General features: G+C 35.8%; 2 long non-coding RNA genes across 2 annotated transcripts; both read right to left on the bottom strand.

Annotated features, from left to right (window-relative positions):
- Positions 1–18,449: 18,449 nt before the first annotated feature.
- Positions 18,450–18,874, bottom strand: LOC118488083. Its single transcript, XR_004883642.1, has 2 exons — positions 18,814–18,874; positions 18,450–18,738 (listed from the first exon to the last, which is right to left on the bottom strand). It is a non-coding gene; the product is annotated as an uncharacterized LOC118488083 (long non-coding RNA).
- A 2,745-nt stretch (positions 18,875–21,619) lies between these two features.
- On the bottom strand, positions 21,620–22,377 carry LOC118488082. Its single transcript, XR_004883641.1, has 3 exons — positions 22,222–22,377; positions 21,765–22,071; positions 21,620–21,691 (listed from the first exon to the last, which is right to left on the bottom strand). It is a non-coding gene; the product is annotated as an uncharacterized LOC118488082 (long non-coding RNA).
- Between the last annotated feature and the right edge of the window lie 256 nt (positions 22,378–22,633).

The raw sequence follows: 22,633 nt of genomic DNA, 5'->3' as shown, positions 1-22,633 counted from the left end.
TGAGCATTGGTATGTGTTATAATCATCATATAGAACATGGATTATGCATGGTTTAGGTTAATTTGATGTTTAAGGGTGAAACCCGTTTGTTATGGTGAAGATGATGACATGGATAAATCATCTATGTCTAAATTCTTGCTTAAAATTGATGTATTTTGATTTGTAAGATGGATTCTTATGAGGGGAATTGAAAGAAATGTGATACTAGTATGTTTGATGTTTATGCATGTATGATTCATGTTGATTAGAAGGAAGAAATTGATGAATTATGCATGAGATTAGAAGGATATGCATGAACTAGTTGTACACTATGCTTACAAGGTAGTACACATATCAAAAGCATGATGAAATTATGAAGAAATTAAGATTAGATCACTTGTAAGTGATTAATAAGTAGTTATGAAGTGGGTTTTAAATGATGTAATGTAAATTGATGATTTACTTATGTTAACAATGTTTGGAATCATACATGCGTGTGAGTGTTTAAAGAAATTGGATAAGAAATGGTGAATTGTTGTTAGATGAAGTGGACAAAATGTGATGATAATATGTATGATGTTTAATTTTAAATACCACATGTTGATTAGTAGAAGGATTTGATGAACTATGTATGAATTTAGAAGATTGTGCATGAATTAGTTGTACGTTATGCTTAAAAGATGGTACGCACCCCAATCATATGATAAAATGTATGTATTGTCGTCCGTATAGTCGATTATGATGTTGCGGGTATATAATGATAAGTCGAAAGTTAAACTAAATGAACCGTTGACTTCTAAAAGTCAACCGTGTATAAGAAGGATGGTTAGGCGGGTTGTCCTAATTGTAAGATTAAGGTAAGTTATATGGAGCACGTTTGACGAATGTGTGTTTAATGCGATGACATGATGGTTTACATGAGTTTGAAATGATATGAATTTGGTCACATGTATTATGCTTGCTAGAAGTAACTAATGAAAGTCAAATAGGAATTATGCGATCGATATGATCGTTAACATGTACAATTATGTATGCTAATAAGAATGTGATTTCGATGACATGGAAGTATAGGAATCATGTCGAGACGGAATCAAGCACGGAAGGCTAACGGGTCAAAAGTGGCGAGGAAACGAGTATGAACATGGACGCACGAGGTAAGTGATTTCTTTGTAATCACTTCTTAGTTGTTTATGGAAAGTTATGTGCAATTTAATTAAGTATGATGATCGAGGTCAAGTAGGAAAGAATTGTATGAGACCGATGAAGTATTAAACGGATCTCCGAGCGAGGTATATGTGATTAAGAACTGTAGCTAAGTAGTAGGATTGGTTACTTATGCAAGGGAGTCCTTTGTTGTTAAGGATAGAGCAAAGTTGACAAAAACGCCCTTGATGGGTAAAACGAGCAAATGGTCTTAAAAGTTAATTACAAACAAGCTATTTGATTAAATGAATGTTTTGAAAAAGCAAGAAAGCGAGAAGTATGGTTGTCGTAAGCTAAAGACCTTAAAATGCGCAAATACCCTTAACGGGTCAAAATAAGCTCTTGAGCGAAAATGGGTCAAGAGGATGCAAGGCATCCGATAACTTAATCTTGTATGATATACAATGTGGACATTATTAGGTTCATAAGAAGTCTTGGTCAAACAAACTAGTTTTGTGGATGAAGGCATGAACGGGTCGAATAAATCATAAATTAATAATAAGGCGATAGCGTGTAAGTTAAGAATTTCCTTAATCCGGATGTGGGATTTTAAGTTCATATGATAGAATGTGAATTTACAAGCATGTAGGAAGAAACGGGAGGTCAAACGGGTAAACGGTTCAAAAGTTACGTGCGTTTTAGTGCGTACGGACGACGAAACGAACCTGCAGAAAACTGCAAAAAACTAGAGGGCGTCGCCGACGGGTAGGGTACCTAAATGTGGGATCCTAAAGAATATGTAGTAATATGGTACCTAAAGGTGGGATCCTAAAGATTATGTAGTAATATGGTACCTAAAGGTGGGATCCTAAAGAATATGTAGTAATATGGTACCTAAAGGTGGGATCCTAAAGAATATGTAGTAATATGGTACCTAAAGGTGGGATCCTAAAGAATATGCAGTAATATGGTACCTAAAGGTGGGATCCTAAAGAATATGTAGTAATATGGTACCTAAAGGTGGGATCCTAAAGAATATGTAGTAATATGGTACCTAAAGGTGGGATCCTAAAGAATATGTAGTAATATGGTACCTAAAGGTGGGATCCTAAAGAATATGTAGTAATATGGTACCTAAAGGTGGGATCCTAAAGAATATGTAGTAATATGGTACCTAAAGGTGGGATCCTAAAGAATATGTAGTAATATGGTACCTAAATGTGGGATTCTAAGTAAAGAATTTCCTTTATGTATGTAGAAGCGTATTTATGTATATATGAAGATACGTATGATAGCATGTATATATGTGAAGGCGTAGATATGTATGTATGTATGCAAATGTGTATTTATGTATGTATGCGAGTACGTGTGATCGTAGGTATGAAGGTAGAGACGTATAAGTGTAGGTACATATGTAGAAGTGTATTTATGAATATATGAAGATACGTATGGGTGTAGGCATGTATGTATTGAGATATGGATGTATGCACGAGTATATGAAGTATGATTTTGGATACGTTAAGTGTTAATGATATTAATTATGTACCTGGAAAACGAAGATTTATGCAGGCACATTATTGAAGACTCACAAGGGAATGGATACGCTAATGATATGCTTAAAGTTAGAGAGAAAGCTGAATGGAAAGTGTACATGTATTGAGTCTTGTTTATGTATTGTATACTAATGTGATGAATGTATGTGGTGAGTGCAGGTTGTACGAATCACGAGTCATGAGGATCATCAAGGGATAGAGATCGAGGATCGAGTCACTAGTGAGATTGTACGGGAACGTTGATGTATATAATGTAGTAAACATAAGCTATGTTTTTACTTAGTAAATAAGTCGATTGATGGATTTATGTGGAAGAGTTATGTTAAAGTTAATTTTTAAATAAGTAATGTCGTTAATAAGGAAAGAAATTTTAAAGCTCTTTTTCCGCTGCGTCATATATAAGGTTAAACGTGTTAGGGTGTAACAAGTTGGTATCAGAGCCCTGGTTTGAGGGAATCAAGTACGAGAAGGTAAGTACTTGAACTCAAACTTGTGTGCTCTTGAGATAAGAAATCCGTACAATCCAAGACTCGATCAAGATCCAAAGGTAAAGGGTTGATGAAAGTATGCATTTATGTATACGTATAACAAAACTGACGGTTTTGTATGTGCAAGGTAAGCATAAGTGTTGGAAGAGGATGATCCGTGAATGCAGCCTAGAATGAATACTAAGGTAGGCAAAGAGGTAATAAGACAAGTAGGCAAATGAACCCAGGTATGTGAATTTAATGTAAGGATGTAAGCAATAGTAAAGTTCATTAAAGGAAGGAAAAGTTTTAAATGAAAGACAAGGATTGTATGTAATGAGGTACTGAAAGTGATACACGCGCCGAAACCTAAGTCTACGGACATAAGGTGACAATTACATGAAGGCACGAAACTACTATGTGGATTGCGTACCTGGCCAGTACACGAGAAACGTATGACGTTCGTGAGATTATGATAATTGTTACAGGTATGTCCGGTAGAGTTGGGTAGCAGGCGGGCGTGTGGGGGAAATGGGAATTAAGACTCTCGGGAAGTTGAGAGTACTATGTAGGAATGAAAAGTATGAGTGGTAAAAAAAATGATGAAGAATGTTGAATCCGTAAGAAGGTACGGATCAACAAGATATGAATGCAATGTATGAATGAAATGATTTGAATCCATGAGACGGATTCAAGGAAGGAAAGATATGAATAATATGTCTGAATCCGGGAGATGGATTCAAGGAATGAAAGTTATGAATGATATGTTTAAATCCGTGAGACGGATTCAAGGTATGAAATGCATGAAGAGAATGTTCGAAACCGCTAGACGGATTCAAAACATAGAAATAATGAAAGGTATGGATGCTATGATTGCGTCCGAAGGACGAGTTAAAATATAGAAATGATGAAAATAGCCCACATCGCGATGTGTCAATAGTTTGACCGTGGTTGTGTCAAACGAATCATGTGAGTAAGTGTAAGGTAACTGGATGAAAGAATGATTAGGATTGGCATGCAAACCCAAATTTTTAATTTTAAAATGAAAGAAAGAAGTTTTGAAACCGGGATGAGTTAGATGTGTTAGTAATCGACTCGTGGGAGTCATAATGTAAGGCGAGCTACCACCCGGACAATAAGTTAAGTATGAATAAGAAGGGTAAGCTTGGTCACGAGTACCAGAATAATGTAATGAATGTCTTTTCAAGTAAGTATGAATGGAAAGAAGCACGAACGTGTACCTCGATGCATCTATGATAAGTAAGAGGTGTCAGTGGGACTTGAAGGGTCAAACCGCAAGGGTGACGAAATAAGTAACTAGAGTAAAAGAATTGTATGTAAGGAATGAAGTATGGAATGTGTTATAGCATGTACGTAGGAAAATTGTAGAAGAGTTATAGATGGGTAATCACCTAGTGTAATGAATGATTGAATGATATATGCTAACCGCTGATGTTGTTGGTGATAATGTTGGATTAGTGATGTGATGAAACCAATCGTATTGGTGAAAGGACGTGCACGAGCGGAAGCTCATTACACGAAGGAATGAAAGTTGGCCTAAACGGTTAGTACTCGAGGAGAAGATGATCGATCTGGGTTGCAGATCGTGGTTTAAGAAATGAAAAAGAGGTTAGTGAAATGTTTAACTCATGATTGGAGAGATATGAACTATTTATATACGTGAACTAAGTAATGCATGAAGAGAAAGTAATAGTAATGTAAAATGAACGAAATGATTTAAAGATAATATAAAGGTATGCAAGGTATACGTAACTGTCGAAAACGTAGAGTAAGATTAACGTTAGAGTTAAGCACGTAGGTGTGACTATGAAATAGTAAGTTTTGTGGTGGTAACAAAACAAAAGTTGAATGTTATACAGAGTATGTAGAGAATGTAAATTTTTAGAGGTGAGATGGAGTAATTAGATCCATTAAGAATGGATCATATTAAAGGATGGAAGAGTATGTGTAATGACCAGTTATTGACAGGTCAAGTAAATGAAAATGCAAATGAAATAGGAAAGAATGATCAGGCAAGTATGGGCTAGTGGTCGTATGGATGGACTGGAAGAAAAGATAATGTGTGTTCGATGAAAGTGAGAAAGGTTTCGGGGACGAAACCTTGTTTAAGGGTGGTAGACTTGTAACGACCCAAAATCTGAATGTTAATGTTTGTTGTATGTTATTATGTGACACGTCAGGAAATAAATAACTAGGCTATTTAACCTAGTTAAGGGTATGGTCAAAAGTCTTAAATGACAAAGGTAATGTCAGTTATGTTTTAAAAGTAAACCAAGGGGCTAAAATGGAACAAATGAAAGTTAAGTTATAAAATATCTAACACACACAAACACACACATACGTGTGTTCGAGAGAGAGAGCAGGAGGCTCCCATGGAGCCTCAAACCCTAGTTCCATCTTTATGCTCAAATCGGAAGGCAAGATGAAGCTCAAATCCATAACCGAGCATGGATTAATGATCTTCAACACGAGGGGATCATAAGGTATGTCGAAAATCTAAGATTGGTGATCATGTGTAAAATGGGTTATGTTCTAATCCGTGAGTTCAAGTGAAATTGAGCATTGGTATGTGTTATAATCATCATATAGAACATGGATTATGCATGGTTTAGGTTAATTTGATGTTTAAGGGTGAAACCTGTTTGTTATGGTGAAGATGATGACATGGATAAATCATCTATGTCTAAATTCTTGCTTAAAATTGATGTATTTTGATTTGTAAGATGGATTCTTATGAGGGGAATTGAAAGAAATGTAATACTAGTATGTTTGATGTTTATGCATGTATGATTCATGTTGATTAGAAGGAAGAAATTGATGAATTATGCATGAGATTAGAAGGATATGCATGAACTAGTTGTACACTATGCTTACAAGGTAGTACACATATCAAAAGCATGATGAAATTATGAAGAAATTAAGATTAGATCACTTGTAAGTGATTAATAAGTAGTTATGAAGTGGGTTTTAAATGATGTAATGTAAATTGATGATTTACTTATGTTAACAATGTTTGGAATCATACATGCGTGTGAGTGTTTAAAGAAATTGGATAAGAAATGGTGAATTGTTGTTAGATGAAGTGGACAAAATGTGATGATAATATGTATGATGTTTAATTTTAAATACCACATGTTGATTAGTAGAAGGATTTGATGAACTATGTATGAATTTAGAAGATTGTGCATGAATTAGTTGTACGTTATGCTTAAAAGATGGTACGCACCCCAATCATATGATAAAATGTATGTATTGTCGTCCGTATAGTCGATTATGATGTTGCGGGTATATAATGATAAGTCGAAAGTTAAACTAAATGAACCGTTGACTTCTAAAAGTCAACCGTGTATAAGAAGGATGGTTAGGCGGGTTGTCCTAATTGTAAGATTAAGGTAAGTTATATGGAGCACGTTTGACGAATGTGTGTTTAATGCGATGACATGATGGTTTACATGAGTTTGAAATGATATGAATTTGGTCACATGTATTATGCTTGCTAGAAGTAACTAATGAAAGTCAAATAGGAATTATGCGATCGATATGATCGTTAACATGTACAATTATGTATGCTAATAAGAATGTGATTTCGATGACATGGAAGTATAGGAATCATGTCGAGACGGAATCAAGCACGGAAGGCTAACGGGTCAAAAGTGGCGAGGAAACGAGTATGAACATGGACGCACGAGGTAAGTGATTTCTTTGTAATCACTTCTTAGTTGTTTATGGAAAGTTATGTGCAATTTAATTAAGTATGATGATCGAGGTCAAGTAGGAAAGAATTGTATGAGACCGATGAAGTATTAAACGGATCTCCGAGCGAGGTATATGTGATTAAGAACTGTAGCTAAGTAGTAGGATTGGTTACTTATGCAATGGAGTCCTTTGTTGTTAAGGATAGAGCAAAGTTGACAAAAACGCCCTTGATGGGTAAAACGAGCAAATGGTCTTAAAAGTTAATTACAAACAAGCTATTTGATTAAATGAATGTTTTGAAAAAGCAAGAAAGCGAGAAGTATGGTTGTCGTAAGCTAAAGACCTTAAAATGCGCAAATACCCTTAACGGGTCAAAATAAGCTCTTGAGCGAAAATGGGTCAAGAGGATGCAAGGCATCCGATAACTTAATCTTGTATGATATACAATGTGGACATTATTAGGTTCATAAGAAGTCTTGGTCAAACAAACTAGTTTTGTGGATGAAGGCATGAACGGGTCGAATAAATCATAAATTAATAATAAGGCGATAGCGTGTAAGTTAAGAATTTCCTTAATCCGGATGTGGGATTTTAAGTTCATATGATAGAATGTGAATTTACAAGCATGTAGGAAGAAACGGGAGGTCAAACGGGTAAACGGTTCAAAAGTTACGTGCGTTTTAGTGCGTACGGACGACGAAACGAACCTGCAGAAAACTGCAAAAAACTAGAGGGCGTCGCCGACGGGTAGGGTACCTAAATGTGGGATCCTAAAGAATATGTAGTAATATGGTACCTAAAGGTGGGATCCTAAAGAATATGTAGTAATATGGTACCTAAAGGTGGGATCCTAAAGAATATGTAGTAATATGGTACCTAAAGGTGGGATCCTAAAGAATATGTAGTAATATGGTACCTAAATGTGGGATTCTAAGTAAAGAATTTCCTTTATGTATGTAGAAGCGTATTTATGTATATATGAAGATACGTATGATAGCATGTATATATGTGAAGGCGTAGATATGTATGTATGTATGCAAATGTGTATTTGTGTATGTATGCGAGTACGTGTGATCGTAGGTATGAAGGTAGAGACGTATAAGTGTAGGTACATATGTAGAAGTGTATTTATGAATATATGAAGATACGTATGGGTGTAGGCATGTATGTATTGAGATATGGATGTATGCACGAGTATATGAAGTATGATTTTGGATACGTTAAGTGTTAATGATATTAATTATGTACCTGGAAAACGAAGATTTATGCAGGCACATTATTGAAGACTCACAAGGGAATGGATACGCTAATGATATGCTTAAAGTTAGAGAGAAAGCTGAATGGAAAGTGTACATGTATTGAGTCTTGTTTATGTATTGTATACTAATGTGATGAATGTATGTGGTGAGTGCAGGTTGTACGAATCACGAGTCATGAGGATCATCAAGGGATAGAGATCGAGGATCGAGTCACTAGTGAGATTGTACGGGAACGTTGATGTATATAATGTAGTAAACATAAGCTATGTTTTTACTTAGTAAATAAGTCGATTGATGGATTTATGTGGAAGAGTTATGTTAAAGTTAATTTTTAAATAAGTAATGTCGTTAATAAGGAAAGAAATTTTAAAGCTCTTTTTCCGCTGCGTCATATATAAGGTTAAACGTGTTAGGGTGTAACAAAAGCACTACTAGGTACTAGTTTTGACCATGAGTGGGGTTCGGCCGTACCCGTTAGATCTAACCCTCGTCCCTAATTAAGTATTAATGGCATTTCAATATCTAGTCTATACTCATATGATCTAGTATTTTCTAGGCATTTCTTAAAGCACATCATACTCGGTTCTCGTTCTCAGCAAGTGTGCTTCTCGTATTTTTGTATTCTCAATTCGTATTGCACTCGGTACTCGTTCTCACCAAGAGTGCTTCTTGTATTTTTACCACTTGTAAAAAAATTGTAATATTTGTAACATGTATTTCACCCTCGAGAGTTATAAAACCAAAAACAGTTAGAGAAAAGGGGGAGCATGAACTCACAACTTTGCGTTCCTTGCGTCGTAAACTTCACCGGATTTGCTTAGCTAGCGTCGTGACCTAAACGTGTTTTATTAACGTTAGTCACTAGACTTGTATCGCAAAAGTACAGTCACTAGACTTGTATCGCAAAAGTACAGTCACTATCTTTTGTACATATGTTCTTGTGTTAAAAATATTTTATATTTTTAACTATGTATCTTACTTATATTATTTCTCAAAAACATAAGTATCTTGTATTTTGCACCTTGCACCCAAATTATGTATTTTGTCTAAATATGTTGTATGTGTATTTGCAAGTCCTAATATACTAGCACGTATTATACATACCACATACGTTTAGCACAAAGTTTAGTAATCAACAAATATATATATTTTTCCTCAGATAACATACTCGACATTTAGACACGCAAATTATAACTTATGTCATTTCAACTTAAATATCCAAAACTGGACTGTTTTCGAGAATTTTAATAAAATAGTTACTTATTCCAAAAATTTCCAAATTTTTACAGAATATCTTAAACGATCCAAATATTATTGTGTAAAAATATCGGCATCCAGTTCTTTGCCAATATTTTATAAAAAATCATTTTCCGAACTGCAATCAGATTCATTACTTTCTGACTGCAGTCCACGGAATAATTCATTAAAAATTCATTGTAAGTCGGATTGACAAAATTCCAGTGGGACAATTACTACGACATTAGTGTCCATCTACAGTACCAATTTCATGACCTAGTTCTACTCAGGTTTCAAGTTATGATTAAAAATATAACACCCATTTACTGCTGTAAAAACTCAGCTTTAGCTGCTGTTACAAATCGGGTCTTTAAAAATAGTAAACGAAGTCCAAAAATTATGATTCAGTGCCATTAGAACCGTATTTCATAATATATAAATCTAGGCTTCAGAAAATACATTTTTCGTTAAGTTACGGTTCTATTACAGCCAACTGAAGTTGGCTGTAATCACCAAACAGCCTATTGTTTCAGCTTTTTAGCTTTCTAACTCGTGTTCGATTGATTCCGTTAACTTGTTTAGTGACCACAACAACATTAAACATCAATATTACAAGTAGATCAGCAAGTAATCAGTAACATAATCAAGACAACTTCAGTTTATCATCACTTCATTATGTTTCATCAATATTTCATTACAAGTTAGTTTACATGCAAGACTTTGTTCATGGTTCTTTAGTGTTCATGGATTTTCATCATCAAACAACTATTAACCACTCTAATAACATGAAAAATGAACGGATCTAAGTTCTTACCACTAGCTCAAAGCTATGAGAGTTCATGTGAAGAAAAGTGATGGTTAATAGCGAACTAAGAAGGTCCTTCAAGATCCGTTGCTTGCAACCTTCCTAAATAGGCTCGAGACACCTTAGAACCACCTTAGAACACTTGGGAATTGGTTGAAAATGATGAGGTTGAGGAGGGGTGTTTGGGCCGTAAGTTAGAGGAGGAAGAAGAGTGGTTTGGGAGTTCTCATATGCTAGAATGTAATGACCAAGAACTTGTGGTTTTTTTATAAACAACTTCCACATTAAGGATGGCAAATGGTATCTTGTGTGGGTATATTCCCCAAAAAGATCTAATAAAATATAGCAAAGAAATAAAAAGTGGGAACTATGTCCCCTAACCGGCCATCAAAGAGGGGGGGGGGGGTCTAGTTGGACCTTGATTCTTAGTTACTTAATCTAGTTACATATTAAGTGATATGTTTAGGGATTTTAAGTGTTTAAGTGTTTTATGATGTAGTATGGTGTTTGGTGATCATAACTAGTTTAGAAACATTAAAACAATGCTTCTAGTAATATTTTTGGTGTTCCGGGTAATGTCTGGTTGTTTGGTTGGATACCGGTTCGTTAAAGTGCTAAATTGCACCGTTTAGTGTCTTTCAAGTATCTTTTGTGACACTTGCATTTCCCGACACTTAGGGAAGTATTCTGGATGATAAATCATCATTTCTGCATAATATTTCATTGTCATAAGACTGATTATAGCTGAATGTAAATAAATTCTTCACTTAAAGTGCGTTTCAGGTGCTTTTTAGTGCATATTTTAGCTTCCGGATGGTATATATGTAAGCCCTTGTATGTATTCTTGGGTTTTAATGTATTCTTGTTGTTGGAACCACGCCTAAGCCTCAATTCTAACATCTGACTGCTTTCTGCAGTTTTGTTGATACAGTGTGTCCTACCGGTGAGTTTACTAATTTATGACGCAACACTCTCGTTTATGCATAAAGCAATATTTTGTAGTATAAAACGTGCATGAATTCACTTGCATGGAATTCAGAAACTTATTTGTCTTGTAAACTAGATCATGTACGTTCATTAAAGCACCTATTACTGTTTATTGAGTGTACGGAATGTACAGAAAAGTGACGGTTGTCACAAAATCACCAAAGGATTATTCGTTTGATTTTCTTCCCCTACACAGTATAAGATCAACTGTGCGGACTATGCAAGGAATTACATAATTATGGATGCATACATAATTATGAAATTCAGTGCCCGGAAACCACAGTAAGATTTATCATGTGTAAGAACCAATAGTGGCAACAATAACGAAACATGAACAATGTAATGGAGGTACGGTGGACGCACCAATAGGCACTTCATATACTTGTATATAAGTGTCCCTCTTACATTGCAAACATGATGTTATTAAAGCTACTAGAAGTTCAGAACCCTAACCAGTGTCATTTGATCTTTTCAACTTCATGTTTCAAGCCCTCACAAGTTTCCTCTAAAATAAATTTCGGGATGAAATTTCCTGAAGTAGGGGAGACTGTGACACCTGTGCCTCCACGGCCATCAAACAAATACCAAATCAATGAAATATTGTGTTTTATACCTGGAAATTGTAAAAATATGTGTATCGTTTGCACATATCAATTCTTGTTCGATTTCGGGCTTTAAACTGCTTTCTTGAAGGTTATACGCAATCTGATGCGTAAATATAACAAGTTTAATGCAAAAAACACTCTGGAACAGTGACATAGGCTTAACATACCTTAAATAACCTTTAAATAACTTAGAAATAAGTTTTGGATGGTTTGGTATGCCGAAATCAAGTTTATTCGCTTACAGGGACTAAATTCGACAAACTGCAAAAGTTTGCCGATTTGTACTACAACGAACATTCCAGAACATGATCATAAGCTAAACATACCCTACATATCCTTTAAATAGCTTAGAAATAGGCTTTTGAGGGGTTCAGTGTGCTAAAATAAACTTTTTAGCCATTCAGGGACTAAAAGCTTCAAAAAGTGCATAAGTTTGCATTTTCGCGCATAACTTACGTTCTGAATACACCCGGACATCCAAAAATTTATTTAAGCATTACAATATTTTATTTTAGTGTTTGGCATAAGAAAAATCCATTCATCACGTAGTTTGGATCGTTTTTCACATTCGTGCGCATTTCGTCGTAATTAAGCGAATATCGCGATCGTATGACCAAACGAACCGACATCCGACATATTTTTGAGCATGTTTCATGTCCACTATGTTTAGGTATCATTATAGGACCTTAAAGTTGGCTTAACGGGCCTTGAATGGGTCAAAATGGTCCTAAATCAACTGTAGGGACTGAAACTGCAATTATGTAAAGCTGTTGCTGATCTGCAGAACCCAGGAAGGCCGCGTAGCCGTTACCTGAGGCTTACGCGGGGTGTGTAGGATCACCAAAATCACACAGAATCTTGTTCCAGTCTGTTTCCAACTGTTCTACCTGAATTTCTCACTTGCAAATGGTATTCTAACTTCCTAGGGGCCATTTTTAGGTGCCCATGGTTTTGCAAAACCATGGGTGCATGTGTACGGTCCAGATTTAAGTTCGGTTTTCAAGAAACGATCCTAACGGTTCTCGTTTTCCTATAAATACCCCTCACCCTTTCATTCAAAACCCACATTTGATTCTGAGATTTCTCTAAGTTGGGGTGTTTTATCACTTCATACCTGAGAATACTTGGAAATCAAATCTCTTGTGGACCTTTTGTAAGTTCTCTTTCGTTCTTTTATGCGTTTTTACCTTAAAAGTCAAACTGCGTTTGACTTTCTACATTGACCAGTTTACGGTCAATGCGATGTTCGTTTGAACTTCATAACGTAAGCTTAATCACGATGGTTATAGTCCCTAGTGACTATACCTACTGATTACCACGTTATCTAGGCTTAGTGACGAGTCGTAGTTTCGGCCAAAATGCGTATTCTTGCGTATTTTGTAACCAAACTACTTTTGGGTATCAAGACCCTTTGTCTTAATATCAAACTTGTTTTCAAACCTCGTTAAACATATTTTTAACATGTTTAACTCGTCACTTTTAGATTTGTGCTTATATAGGGTCGTAAGGTAAGCGATCTAAACAATCGCTTATACTTTCAAACCCGACCCGTTTGGTCGATTATTAGGATCCAACCAAACACATTAGGTGACCATAGTTGTATAGGGAATAACCTTCCGAGGTTATACCTTATGGTTACTTCGTTTAAGTAGTTGTATGATAGGTAGTTTATATGCCTTAGGTAAATGACCAAAATACCCTTTTTACGCATAAATTCATTTTAAGCATATGTAACATAATTTTTGACATCTAAACTGATTAGGCAACATTATTAGACATGTTAAGGCATATAATACTTGTCATAGGGCTAGTTAGGCGGTCCAAACGCATTTTACGTGAACGACGCGTTAAAGTAGCGTAAGCTACCTAAACGAGTCGTAATGGGTCGTAAGCACTTAGGATAGCCTTTTTGAATGTAGGCTTTGTTAAATCATATTACATGAGTTTCTATACTCATTAGGTTTACAAAACCTCATTCTATCTGATCTCCCGATTTAGGTTCGGTTATTTACATAGTTACCTATATTAGGTGTTGTTTGATTCCGTGATCCCTCTAGCTTTGCTTGGTTGTTTTTCAAGACTTCTAAGCACCCTCAAGTGAGTACATAGACCCCTCTTTTACTGTTTTCCAAACATTTTGGGGTGAAACACATGTGCCTACTTGTTACTCTCGTGCTTTCCATGTTTTCATAACATATACTTGCTATGTTCATTAGTACACTATTAGTACATGATTTCATTATGTTTTATGCTATGTATGTCCATTCAGTGCATACTTAGTACATTAATTTACATTACATTTCTGCTATGTATGTTGACTGAGCATGCTAGCACATTGTTTTACATTACATTTTATGCTTTGTATATTAACTGAGCATACTTAGTACATTGTTTTACATTACATCTCACGCTATATTTGTTCATTTTTTGCATACGCTTATCCAGTATATGGACACATTGTTTTATACATTTTGAACCATCTGAAGCTGATTGATTTATGTGAACCATTTGTAACCTTTTGATTTATGTGAACCATTTGTAACTGTTTGAACCATTGGGATTAAGGGAAGTGATTAGGTAACGGGGCGGGTGTAATGTATTAAAAGCATGGTGGATACACCGCTGGTACTCCCTATATATAAGTGCTTTTAACACATTATATATCGTTGCGCTATCTAGATCACTTGGGCAAATGTTATCAAAACAAAGTCATAATACAAGGTCTTTCTATCAATATATATATACCACTTGAGATTTATTTCAAAAATGATTTACAATCTGGGTTTAATTAAATAAATATTTTTGTAGTTAAGAATCATGGCTACGAGAATTTATAAATTATAATCAACTTGATTTGAGTTGGTTAATTATGTCGCAATGCTATACTTTTCAAAATAAGGTTTTTAAATAAGTATTGCAACATGTAAAACGAGCCATGAATCTGACACTCACATAAAACCTATGTACTCGCCGGCATTTTTATGCTGACGTATTTTCACATGTGTTTCAGGTACAGTAGTTGATGATATTTGATGAGGATATTGCTGTATGCTCACATAGGAATGGACGAGGCCTTAGTAACTTAATAACAATGGAAGTCTATTTCTTCATGTTTTATTTCTAATTCCAATGTAATGTAATACATTTAATTCAATAAAACGAAACTGTTTAAATCCATGGTTGTGAAACAATGATTCTGTTACAACACTCCCCGACGTTTCCGCCACGTTTTGTTGTTTTACGTGGTCGGGGTGTGACAACAGTATTCCAATCGCACCCTCCCTACGGTGAAATCCCATAACACGTAATCCAATTCTAACCCTGTGCGGCCCATTTGGTATAACAGGCTCACGTAAGATAAGGCACAAAGGATTTGTGCAATCGACCTCCTCTTGTTCGACCAGCCGCACTTGTGCAATCAGCCGCACTTGTGCCATTGGATCCTTATCTGCGGCCCAAACAGCTTGTGAAGCCCAGCTGTTTGTGCGATCAGGCCCAGGTTTAGGTGTGGCCCAGTTATGTTGTGCGATTGGGTGCACTTGTGCGATCACACACACTTGTGTGATCCCAGTTTTGTTGCGCGACCAACTCATGTGGTTGGACCAGTCAACTGTTTCCCTTAATTTTAGCAAACACAATTTCCTATTCATCCCACCCCAATCATGGATCAAAACAGTTACACATCCTTAAGATTATACAAAGTCTAATCGCACCTTCTATGATTAACAACAATAATTAACACAATCATCATCATCATCATCATCATCGCACAATGGCAAACATTAATATACACACCCAACCATTAACAAATTACCTTTAATCCGTTACAATCAAACATCAATCATTGTGAAATCCTAGTTCATGATCATCATCAATTAGTCATTATATTCACAACACCCTACGTTGCTATAATTCAATTCTCATGCATAACAGTTATCTATTTCAATCATGCTATCTATCAATTTCTAATAGTGAAATTATCATGATGATTCATGCAAACCCAAAACAATCGAAACACAATCACACAACCCGACAAGGAATTGAATTAACACATAAGAACACACTGACCAGATTACAAGATGTTGAGAAGGGTCTTAGGGACGAGAGAAAGCTTCGATCGTATAGGAGGGGCTGCCCTCGGATATTATGGGAGAGGAGAGTAGGGTTTGGTTTGCAAATGTTGTTTTGTATAATAGATAATGGAAGCCATACACCAACTCTAGGTTGTATGCGCTGTTATGAAGGGTCAGGCCCAAGCTTGGGTTTCATGTGGGCCGAGAGCGGATGGAACAAAGGTGTGCGGCCCAAGAGTTACATGCAACGGAATTTATACGGACATACTGGTTATATCAAATACATTCATTATTTAGATAGCGTACACACTGGTCATATCAAAACACAACCCAAGGGTTTGCCATAGTACAAGGAAAGACTTTTGAAATCACGGGTTGTCACAAAAAATTGCCACTGGTTTGCTCGTCGGTTCGATATCGGGTGATATACGAAAGTTGTAATATAATATCGGGAGCTATGGTTTAAATTTACCATCGATGCTATGGCGTTTATTCAAGGCATTTTCGATGCCGAAATATGGTTAACTAGTTCACTGGGTGGTTCGTTTAGGCATTAGGGTGATAGAAATACCATTTATTAGCTCGTCGGCTCGAAACTGGCTCGAAACTGAACAAGATGTGCAAGTAGCGACGTAGTACCGGTAGCTTGTGTTTCGAATATCCCATTGATATCCGCAAGCTTATTTAGGGTGCAAAATATTACTTACAATTTCTATGGACATTAAAATGCTGAATTTTAATGTTGCGGACAATTTATTTTTATTACAGTTTAGTTTGGCGCGGATCCGACACTTTATATTTATGTGCTTTTTCTAGAAAGTTTATGTGTTTTAACATTTGGTGCCCCTAATTAGGGGTTCTTATTTGTATTCCAACTATAATATGCTTTCATGTCGTTAGTTGCACGTTCGGAAAATTTTCAGAACTAGCTGGCATGAATAGTGTGTTCCAGTGAATAGTGTTTTCAACATTTTACCAACATATTTGGACATAGTTTGTAGTTTTCTCACGACGAAGCGATTGTAACGATATTACTTGACACATTTAACCATGTCCTATGATTGCTAGACTTTACTCGACCTAATCATGCATTAATTAAGTCGTAACGAACACAATTAAATGTATAATTAAGCTGTTAAGTTGTACAGAATTACCATTATTTTTGCCGGTTGTCACAGAATGTATATTAGTTTTAGTTTTAAAGCAAGACAATAAGCAATTAAGCATCTTCTGATTTGTAAAGAGCAAAAGTTCATAACACACATAATGTGTTGTTATTAAAGAACACATGAGGAGATATTATGTTAATATTTATTAGAGCTGTAAGTGGTCTTTGTATCCATTCGAATCACTAAATGATATCGATCTCTTCGTTTTATTTTTTTAAGTTCATTTTATACGTCTCACTTTAATTCATATATATATATATGGGGAGGGTTCATTTGAGAAGAAATTTTTATTGAGAAGAAAAAGAATAAAAGGGTACAATTGTAAAACATTAAATAGTTTTTTTCTCATCTCATTTATTATTATATTTGACTAATTAATTAGTCATTAAGACTACAATCCTCCACACTAAATATTTTTGCCTACACACATCAAAAGTTATCCTACACATTTCGAAATTTATCCTACACATATTGAAATTTATCCTACACAACTCATAATTTATCCTACACGCCTCGTATTTATCCTACACTATAAATGAATTTTTATTTTTATTTTTTGTGAAAAATATATATCTTAAAAATAAGTTACAAATTTAATATAGTTAGTTATTAAAGATGAAACTACCAATTAATGATGTATGTAAATTTACAAATATACCCTTATAGTTACATTAAGTACAAATATTAAATGAAGTCTAATGAAGCATTCCTATTGGTGTTTCTTCTTTTTTCTTCTTACAAAGAATTTCTTCTCATTTGAACCCTCCCATATATATATATATATATATATATATATATACTAGTCACTTACCCGCGCGATGCGGCGGGAGTGGTATCACTTAGGTTGGTGAGTTTAGGGCTATCTACGGGGATGTAGTTTCCAATGTGGCTTGTGACGACGATGGTGGTAGTGTAGCAGAATGTGATGGTCGGTTGAGGCCTTCTTCAGCGGCGAGAATCAGCGATTTGCGGCGATTGGTGGTTTCGTGATGGCGTTTGGTGGTTATTGTGCGACTCAGGAGAAAACAAAGAAAATTGTTTGATTCTAGTTATATTACCTGAAATAGAAGGACTACCTAGGCTTTTGTTGGTTCAAATTGTGATACAAATTCACAAATAACTAACATTAACTACTATATTGTAAGATGTACAAAACATAGTCAAAAATTTCCCAAACAGTCTTAGGTTTGTAAGAGTCCTTAATCTTGAATTCCTAAGGTTTGGAACTGAAATTTGTCACAAAATAAAGGATTTCCTTCAATTAGTTTCTTAAGTTCAACCAGCATCATACCTCGAGCAGATTTAGTATCTCCATATTTGGATAATTGTTCATTCTCCCTAAAGTAGTGATCTATAAAAGTCAGTCAGCAAAGGCGCGATAGATGATGCTTAATACAAAAATTAAAGTAAGATAAATAAGTTCGTTTACAGACAAATGGTTACAAACAAATCAATCGAGTCGTTAATCAAACGATTAAACGCATAAACAAAACAATAAATATGAATTTGTACATTCTGATACATATCTACTTAGAGGTGGCAGTTTTTTTATTTTTTTATTAGCCATGCCGCTGCGCTCGTTGCGGCTGCCCTCACCGCGCCGCTGCGGCTGCACTTGTTGCGCTCGCATGCTCACTGCACCGATCAAATTTTAGTAAAGTACACGGATGGTAAGCCAGAGACAACTGAGGTGATGGCACCAAGCAAGAATGACACAGTGCTGAACACTGCTGTTCCCTATTACCCTGCATATACCAAACAAACTTGCGATTAGTTTATGCACAGCTATTCATAATCATTTTATCATGAAATAAGGATACCTGAACAAATGTCTCGCTCGACCAATAGTTTCCCTTGACGCATTATGCAAGGTTCGCTCGGTCCAACAACTCAAGCAAATGTTTTCTATGTTTTTTAGGGGGAAGATGGGTGCTTCTCTCCACAGGGCATACAAGACACAGGTTGTTGGCGGAAGCCCGCCAAATTTAACATATAAAGTTTTTTTATATGTTAAATATGGCGGGTTGCCGCCAATAACCTGTGTTTTGTATGCCCTGTGGAGAGAAGCACCCATGTTCCCCCTAAAATGCAAAGAAAACATTTGCTTGAGTTGTTGGATAGATTACACAGGCTCAGTTTTTGCATCACAGCCTCAAAACACTTTCAGTTCAGATAGATTACACAGGCTCAGTTTTTGCATCACAGCCTCAAAACACTTTTAGTTCAGACAGATTAAGAACACAAGGTCAGCTTATGCATCATAGACTCAACACTTTTAGTTCAGACAGATTAAGAACACAAGCTCAGCTTTCGCATCACAGCCTCAAACACTTTCAGTTCAGACAGATTAAGAACATTTGGACGGAAGATGTATAACCTTGTAAAGGGTAAAAGGGTTTGTGTTTTCTTGTTCCTTAAGAGTTGTACATTGTGCATTAAGTGTTTTTTCAACACCTTGTTCAATTACCATCTTGTCCTTCACATATGTTTATTAAGGATATCATTTGGCAAATCAGGCATTAACTCTTTTTATAAGTGAGCCGTTTGCCTCGAATCGGTGGATCTCTCCACAGGGCATACAAGACACAGGTTATTGGCGGCAGTCCGCCAAATTTAACATATAAAGTTTTTTTATATGTTAAATATGGCGAGCTGCCGCCAATAACCTATGTTTTGTATGCCCTGGGAGAGAAGCACCCATGTTCCCCCTAAAATGCAAAGAAAACATTTGCTTGAGTTGTTGGATAGATTACACAGGCTCAGTTTTTGCATCACAGCCTCAAAACACTTTCAGTTCAGATAGATTACACAGGCTCAGTTTTTGCATCACAGCCTCAAAACACTTTTAGTTCAGACAGATTAAGAACACAAGGTCAGCCTCAAACACTTTCAGTTCAGCTTTCTCTCAATGCTCACACATCTCACAAAACAACATCACATCTCACAAAAAGGGATGCCAAAAGCAGGGAAGTACAATCTACAGGAAAAAGCAACACTTCACTTTTGTGTGAAAGACAGCTTGCTTGCTGCAGTCTCTATAATATATCAACACTCTTCCATACACTGTTTGAAAGACAGCATGCTTGAAAGACAGCATGCTTGCTTCAGTCTCTATAAATAATTCAGGGATATCTACACTCTACTCACACTTTACAAACTCTCAACTACACTCAACTGGAAGACTCAGACATGTAATTGAGAGATGAACACAACTACGGGTAAAGCCATGGCTGCAACACACGGTTGCAAAGTGAGAACTATGCAACCTGGATATTGCCCCGCCAAGATGCTACTCGGATCTTCTATGTACCCTCAAAATACAATCATCATCACAGTCTATTGTGTTATGTAACCTCGCTTTAAAGCATGATGTACAAGAGTATTTTTCCACTAAACTTAAACAACCTTTAAAGCATGACCTAAATATCATAATTATCACACAACCATGACACTTATCAGTCCCAAAAATGAAGGAAAAGATCAAAATATAACAGAACAAAGTAAAATCAAAACTACAAAAACAATTTATCCTTTCACTATGTCATATCTGAAATTAAGCTAACTATCATCACAAAAAATACAAATTCAAATATCACAAAACTTTCAACCTAATTTGAAATAACCGCATCTACTAACAAATCTACATCAAGATTAAAGATAAATCAACATTTAGAACCTAACCTGAGTCGATTCATCACAAAACACATGAGAAAATCCTTCGTAAACCTCAGATTTCGTCCTTCGAACATCCGTCAACCGCTTCACCTGAAAAGTAAGAATCACAAAAGAACATGGTAAGATATCTACTAACAAATCTACATCAAGATTAAAGATAAAGCAACTTATCAGAACATCAAACGGATCCCTTGTTCAAATATGTGGATCCCTTGCCAGATAAAACGGATCCCTTGCCAGAGAGAGAGAAGATCTGATGTTGTTTTGTGAGATGTGTGAGCATTGAGAGAGAAAGCATATGGTGATCCGTGTGAAGTCAAATGGACGGTCCCGATCTTGATCCGTGTGAGAAAGTTTAACAATTGGACGGCAGATGTATACCCTTGTAAAGGGTAAAAGGGTTTGTGTTTTCTTGTGCCTTAATAGTTGTACATTGTGCATTAAGTGTTTTTTCAACACCTTGTTCAATTACCATTTTTTTAACTTTATCACACGGATAAGACATGTACTTTTAGATCTGTGAATCTGTGATAATACTTTTACAACTGGAAGACTCAGACATGTAATTGAGAGATGAACACAACTACGGGTAAAGCCATGGCTGCAACACACGGTTGCAAAGTGAGAACTATGCAACCTGGATATTGCCCCGCCAAGATGCTACTCGGATCTTCTATGTACCCTCAAAATACAATCATCATCACAGTCTATTGTGTTATGTAACCCCGCTTTAAAGCATGATGTACAAGAGTATTTTTCCACTAAACTTAAACAACCTTTAAAGCATGATGTACAGCTGTTTTAAGCACAAGAAACACATATGTAACCTCACAGGCTTAGCTTATGCATCATAGCCTTAACAGTTTCAGTTCAGACATATTAAGAACACAAGCTCAGCTTATGCATCATAGAGACGACAGGCTCAGCTTATGCATCATAGCCTCACAGGCTCAGCTTATGCATCATACCCTCACAGGCTCAGCTTATGCATCATACCCTCCGAATGCAAAGAGTTGATATATTCTGAAATCGAAGTAAATAGAAGTTGTTAAGTTGATGTTTTGAAAGTAGGATTATTCAACTGAGATAAACTTACAATTTCAGTTGAGTGTAGTTGAGAGTTTGTAAAGTGTGAGTAGAGTGTAGATATCTCTGGATTATTTATAGAGACTGAAGCTAGCAGTGCTGTCTTTCAAACAGTGTATGGAAGAGTGTTGATATATTATAGAGACTGCAGCAAGCAAGCTGTCTTTCACACAAAAGTAAAGTGTTGCTTTTTCCTGTAGATTGTACTTCCCTGCTTTTGGCATCCCTTTTTGTGAGATGTGTGAGCATTGAGAGAGAAAGCATATGGTGATCCGTGTGAAGTCAAATGGACGGTCCCGATCTTGATCCCTTTTTGTCTGTAGCATAAGTCAAATGGGTTAAGATCAGTTAAAAAACAAAAAGCATAAAAATAACAAAACACATCATAAAACACAAAATATAGTCAAGTTTATATTCTCTCAGTAGCATAGCATGTTAAAAATTAATATTCAAGGCTTAGAAATTACCAAAAAAGAGCGAAAAACCGACTGAATTCGAATCTCAGCCCATTCTTGACACTAATGCTCCGTTAGTTCTCGCAAAGTCAACCATCATAAAAAGAAATCAAGTATTAGTAAAGATTTGATATTAGTTATAACCAGTACACTATTAACTTAAAATAAATTTAATATAAATCACATTTTGTCAAGTTGCAAATATAAAAACCTTTATTTGGCAAGGGATCCACAGATTTGAACAAGGGATCCGTTTGATGTTCTGATAAGTTGCAATGAGTGTTATATATCTTACCATGTTCTTTTGTGATTCTTATCTTTAATCTTGATGTAGATTTGTTAGTAGATGCGCTTATTTCAAATTAGGTTGAAAGTTTTGTGATATTTGAATTTGTATTTTTGGTGATGATAGTTAGCTTATAAA

Source organism: Helianthus annuus, chromosome 16, assembly GCF_002127325.2.
Source record: "Helianthus annuus cultivar XRQ/B chromosome 16, HanXRQr2.0-SUNRISE, whole genome shotgun sequence".
NCBI lineage: Eukaryota > Viridiplantae > Streptophyta > Magnoliopsida > Asterales > Asteraceae > Helianthus > Helianthus annuus.
The sequence above is the reverse complement of the archived record's forward strand: the minus strand, read 5'-3'. Positions and strand labels throughout refer to the sequence as shown.